Below are 5,884 nucleotides of genomic sequence, written 5' to 3'. Positions count from 1 at the left end.
ATGAACAGTACTTTGTGAACAATACTCTCAATGCAAAAAACCCTCCAACCCTAAACCTCGCTCTGATACCATGTAAACTAGAAAATAGATTTAGGGTGAAAATAACCTTGTTATTTATGCACTTATTACAAGAAGATGTCAGAGTATATAAAGAGGCAGGATCCCTAGACATATGAAACCCTACGGGCCCACGGGCTAAAACTAGGTTAATGCATATGTACAATATTTACATTCCAATAGTACTGATATATGTTGTAGATTTCATCATATCAATGCAGATATGGTTGCAGGTATAAAAAATGTTCATTATATGTACTTCCCTATTTTTTAATGGTAATGACTAAAACTTCTATATTTTTTGTAGGTATGGTTTCTTTATAAAGTTGTTGAATGTATACAAGGGTATTTTGATAACTTGCAAAATTTGTAATTTTACTTGGCATTTAAAAGTTAGGGACTTCAGGAAAAAAACAACTTTACTTAGAAAAATATTCTTTTAGTTAAAAAAAGAAAATTAGTATGGTTGGTTGAACCCATTTCTTTGGGTGGTTGCTTCCGATCTTTATTACAATATGTATAAATGCTTCAAATTTTATTTATTTTTGATGTTTTGTGGGCTAGACAGAATCACGGTCAATCTAAGCTTTACCAGGTGCGATCACATTATCTCCTCAAACATTTCACTTATTCCATGATTTTTTTGTGCATTCTTTCGTTTCTTTACCTTATGAATGTTTCGTTCGTTTTTCTCTTGTGAGTTGATTTTATTGCCAATACACTTGGTGGTCGCTTTTGAAGCATATTACCAGGTAATTTGATCACATTTTACGTGAAATAACCAAAATATCCCTTATTAGTTTTGAAGAAGAATATGCAAACAATTTTGCTTTTCTAATAAACAAGGGAATCAAACATGGATTTTCCAAATTTAGGCAAAATTTTGTTATGTTATTTTTACATCCAAACACACCACACATTAAAATCTCATATTCCAATTCTTTTGTTTTGTTTTTTCTTGAACCTGCAACCACGACCTAAGTTTAACAATTGAGTTGTACTTCATGTTTAGGGGCTTGCTTTGGATGTCTTAGATTTGATAAAAAGTTTAATTCGCCTCTACTGGTAGAGTTTTTTTTTTTTTTTTTTTTTTTTTTTTTTTTTTTTTTTAATAAATAAAATTTAGCTTATATTTTTTTAAAATCTTTTTGATTCTAATATGGAAAATTTTTTGTAGGTAACAGGAGCTGTAATGATATATTATCTTATTTATTGACTTGTTACTTTCATTTCATTTAGGTGTCAATTTATGCAAATATAAAAAATTCAAATGGATGGAATTTGGATTGAATGCAAGAAATAGTTGGGTCTTTTTTCATGAAAAAGCAGTGTACTTTGAAAAACCTATCCATAATAGTTGGTCCCTTTTCTTCAAGCTTTCAGTTTAGATATTTCTTCTTGCGGGGTCAGAATGAAGCTAATAGTTTCAAATAGTTGACTTTTTAAGATTGTTGGTCATTCGGTATTGTTACATTTAACCATGTTTGATTTTTTCTACATTTTCTAATGATTTCTTATTTATTCATTATATTTAAATCGTGAATATGTGTTTTTTGTTTATCTGTGTAGTTTTAAGAACCCAACATGTCTTTTAAAAAGAGAATAGATCTCAGCTTACTTCTACTTTATTACACTTTTAAGCATCATACTTTTATACTCAACCAACTATAGCATCCTACTTCTATAACGAAGGTCTGATAAATGATGACACCATGATGTCGTCCGTTGGTTTTCTTTGACGTTAGTGGCGAATGTGGTTTCTATATATAATTCTATGAGTTGCAAAACATCGTGACAACCTTGTGATTCATATATTTAAATCCTTATCATATTAGTATAAATGAAAATGTGTTCACAAATGTGGCTGTAGTTTAGTGGTAAGAATTCCACGTTGTGGCCGTGGAGACCTGGGCTCGAATCCCAGCAGCCACACATTTGAATTTACTTTTATCGTGCTAATTTTCAATACATATGAAATGGGACCTGTTGATTTTTAAATGGGATTTGTTGGTTTTAAAAAGCATTATGTTAATTTCATGATTGATTTTCCTGCTAGTTTTAAAAAAGATATGTCAAACTACATGTTCAAACTATGATTAGTTTGGACAGTTTGTGGAATCGTGCTAATTTTCAATACATATGAAATGGGACCTGTTGATTTTTAAATGGGATTTGTTGGTTTTAAAAAGCATTATGTTAATTTCATGATTGATTTTCCTGCTAGTTTTAAAAAAGATATGTCAAACTACATGTTCAAACTATGATTAGTTTGGACAGTTTGTGGAAGGTTTTTACAATTAAAATCAGTAAATGCGTGAATTCAATTGGGGTTTTAGTAAATTTGAAATGATTTTGCCAATTCTATGTTTGTATTCAGTGTTTTCAATTTGAAACCTCTAAGAAATTAAAATTTTCGTTCTATATAACGATTTAAAACAATTAACAAAAACATAAAAGTTTAATAACCACTCTGTTTAACCACATGTATTTCATAGTTAACTACTAACTAGTACAATATATTTGATTTTTATAATATACGATTAAGAAACTTGCAACTATGTGGCTGTAGTTTAGTGGTAAGAATTCCACGTTGTGGCCGTGGAGACCTGGGCTCGAATCCCAGCAGCCACAAAATATAATTTATTTTTAATTTTGAAAACCCGATCATAATTTTGGAACATTTATCGTGAAGAGGCTTTTGTTCTATGCTCAGTTTGATTTGACAAAGTTCTAAAATTTATCGTCGGGTGCTTTATATATGAAATGTAATTAACAAAGGCCAACTATCTTTAAATACTTTTGTAAAGGGGATAATTTGATTGTGACAACAACCAAACTTTCACCTTTTCCATTTTAGGTAACCAAATACTTTTTCAGTATTGAACTTGAAGGGTATCTAATATGATTATATATGCATATAGTTATAGAGGTATCAACGTTCATTATAAAATTAGTATTGCTAAGTTTCAATGTTCACTTAAGGCTTACAAAGATGCCAACAAATACGTCAATATCGAACCCATTGACCATAGTCAACTAAGTCAAGGGGTTCGGGCATAGTGTACGAGTCTTATATATGTTCAAGGCCATAATAATTAGAATATTATATATTCCAACTGACACTGAATCGGGTTCACCTTCTTCCTTTTTGACCATGTTCATGTCGCACTATATAGTTGTTCAAAATATGTGGTCAGTGGTATTTATAAGTCAACAGACCAATTGTCATATAGAATCAATTTATCGTTTCATTTTCTTGATGTTATTTGAGAAAGTAACACTTAAATTTCAATGTGTATATAAAAAGGTAGCTATAAAAAGAGTACATTTATGGGCCAAATCTGGAGCCGATATGGTATGACTCATGTTTAGAGTTTACATAGTAAGAAGTGTGGAACCAAAATAATCCATAATTAAAGGGATTCATAATCAAACCGAGTGTGTTTATTTTCATGTTGTCAGTGGAGTGAAATAATAATAATTATTATTTTTTACTAAGTTTTAATTAGTTATACTAGTAGAAGTATATGAACTACGATTGCGCATGCTAACTCTTCCCTAACTTCTTCACTGTCTACTGTATAGATGGGAAAGCCTAAATCATGAGCCGACACTGCTAATTGCTAAAACCACTAAGCATTTAAGAATAAAAGTGTGATTGGATCCGTTTTTATTTTTCTAATCAAATGAGCCATGCACATGCATGAAAGGTCATCTAAACGAATAACGGTTGTGCCTTTGCCAAATATGGAAAAGCCGATAGCAAAATTAGAACAAAGTCGTAAAAGTTGCTTTATTGAAGTATCTTTTTTAGCATGTCAAACCATACTTGTATTTAATATTCGCATTCAGCACACAGAAAGAGAATGTATTCTTCTTGCATGACTAAGCTCATGAGACATTTGTGCATGGGCTCATGCTAATCCTACCCAAGGAGAGAGAAAAATAAAATTGGAATGACCTTTTCATGGGGTGGCTATAGTCTATAAATAGGCTAAGGAATTGCAATCTCAATCGGAAAATGAAGAGGGACCTTACATGAAGGGAACAATGTGTTTGGTAGCCAAGGATGACTTGCCTGTTGCTTTCTCTCAAAGGATTTATTTATATCAAGACCTTTGTTAGACCGGTTATCAGGCAGTCTTCTTGGCTAACTTGACAATTTCTTCCCTTTCATGTTAGATCTCATTTTCTAATCTCATTTCTTGATGGCCGTATGAGTTCTATGTCAAAATACATAAGAGGGGGAATCTAAATATTGTGTGTATTTACATATTTTTCTAGTTTCTTGATTTAAGGGTACACTTCTATATGAATCAAACTCCTAGGGGTTATAGTAGCATGCCGAGACATTCTAACATCTTTTCCTTCCACACAGTTTACTCTTATAGTAGTAAACTAAATCAGTCGCATTACAGACAATATAATCATTTTCCAAAGAGAGAAAGAGTAAGACAATGTGAAACCCACAATGATTAATAGACAAATACGAAGATACATGTTTCTTGATTAAAGAGAATAAGGAAAAGGTGATGTAATGGGCAGGTGTCGAGACATGGAGGGAAATGAGAGGGGGACTCAACAGTCAATTAATCTCTTAGAGAAGCAAATCAAGAGTCGAAGAACGAAGGGAAGATGCCCACTTAGAGCATCTTGTGCAACTCCACACACTTTCTAAAGCAATGCCATTTTCTTATACATAGACTAGGTATGTTTGAAGTTTCTCTAAAACACATCTCATACATTTAGATGTTGGGTATAATCTTGATGGGTTAAATGGGTTTTGTTTCATGGGTCATTTAAGATTTTATGCATATTTTGTTTTAAGAATAAAAGGCTTGGTAAAAGCTCTTTCCGAATGCTATGGTCCTTCTTGACCTGGTTTTCAGGTAGGTTAGTATTTAGTTTGTTTTCCTTTTGGTTCTCACGTGGTGTGTAAGGCCTATAAAAGACATAGGTTTGTTGTCAATAAAGTAGTGCAAAGATTGAGTATTTACCCTCTCCTTTTCTGTTCTTATTATTCTTTTGTCTTCATATTTGTGCAGTAAACAAAAGAGGTTGTAAGTTAGGCTTTATACTCTTACATTTGGTATCAGAGCACCAGGCTCATACCTGGTTCACAGCAAGAAAAGAAGATGAAAGCAAGTAGCAAGGTATCGCATTGGTGATATGAAGCACGATTGTTATGCAGTAAGAAACAACACACAAGTAGTAAGAAAGCAAGAAACAACAGCAAGTAGCAAGAATCAACTAGCAAGTAAGCAGGAAAATAATTAACAAGAAGAAAGAAGAAAAGAAAGCAGTAGCAAGTGGCAAGAAGAAGAAGAAGAAGAAAAAAAAAAACGAGATCAGATCATGTTTTTTTTTAAAACTCGAAATCTCAGAAAGAAAATGGTGGAAAGTGCAGGTACATCAACAATTTGTGAGCAAGGTAATGTCACACTCCAGTGCCCAAAACTAACCGAAACCGATTACACTTCATGGTCAATCTTGGTTGAAACTGTATTGAGAGCACATGGCCTTTGGAAGACTGTTCTCGGATAAGATGAGGACGAGAAAAAGAACTATACTACAAAAGCTATAATTTATCCCACTCTCCCTACAAATGTTCTTTTGCAGGTAGCAAAATACAAAGATGCACAAGATGTTTGGGACCCAATTAAGATTCGGTACTTAGGTACTGAAAGGGTGCAAAGGGCAAGGTTGCAAACATTAAGGGGTGAGTTGGAGTGGCTAAAGATGAAGGATGATGAGACAATCAATGACTTTTTAGGAAAGATAATGCTATAGTTGAGAAGTTTAAAAGTTTTGGTTCATCTCTTGATGA

The 5,884-nt window shown here is 32.6% G+C and overlaps 2 non-coding genes across 2 annotated transcripts; both read left to right on the top strand.

Moving 5' to 3' along the window:
* Positions 1–1,917: 1,917 nt before the first annotated feature.
* On the top strand, positions 1,918–1,989 carry TRNAH-GUG (transfer RNA histidin (anticodon GUG)). The gene has a single exon. It is a non-coding gene; the product is annotated as a tRNA-His (tRNA).
* Positions 1,990–2,616: 627 nt separating this feature from the next.
* Positions 2,617–2,688, top strand: TRNAH-GUG (transfer RNA histidin (anticodon GUG)). The gene has a single exon. It is a non-coding gene; the product is annotated as a tRNA-His (tRNA).
* The last annotated feature ends 3,196 nt before the right edge of the window (positions 2,689–5,884 follow it).

Source organism: Lactuca sativa, chromosome 2 (assembly GCF_002870075.4).
Source record: "Lactuca sativa cultivar Salinas chromosome 2, Lsat_Salinas_v11, whole genome shotgun sequence".
Taxonomy (NCBI): domain Eukaryota; kingdom Viridiplantae; phylum Streptophyta; class Magnoliopsida; order Asterales; family Asteraceae; genus Lactuca; species Lactuca sativa.
The sequence above is the reverse complement of the archived record's forward strand: the minus strand, read 5'-3'. Positions and strand labels throughout refer to the sequence as shown.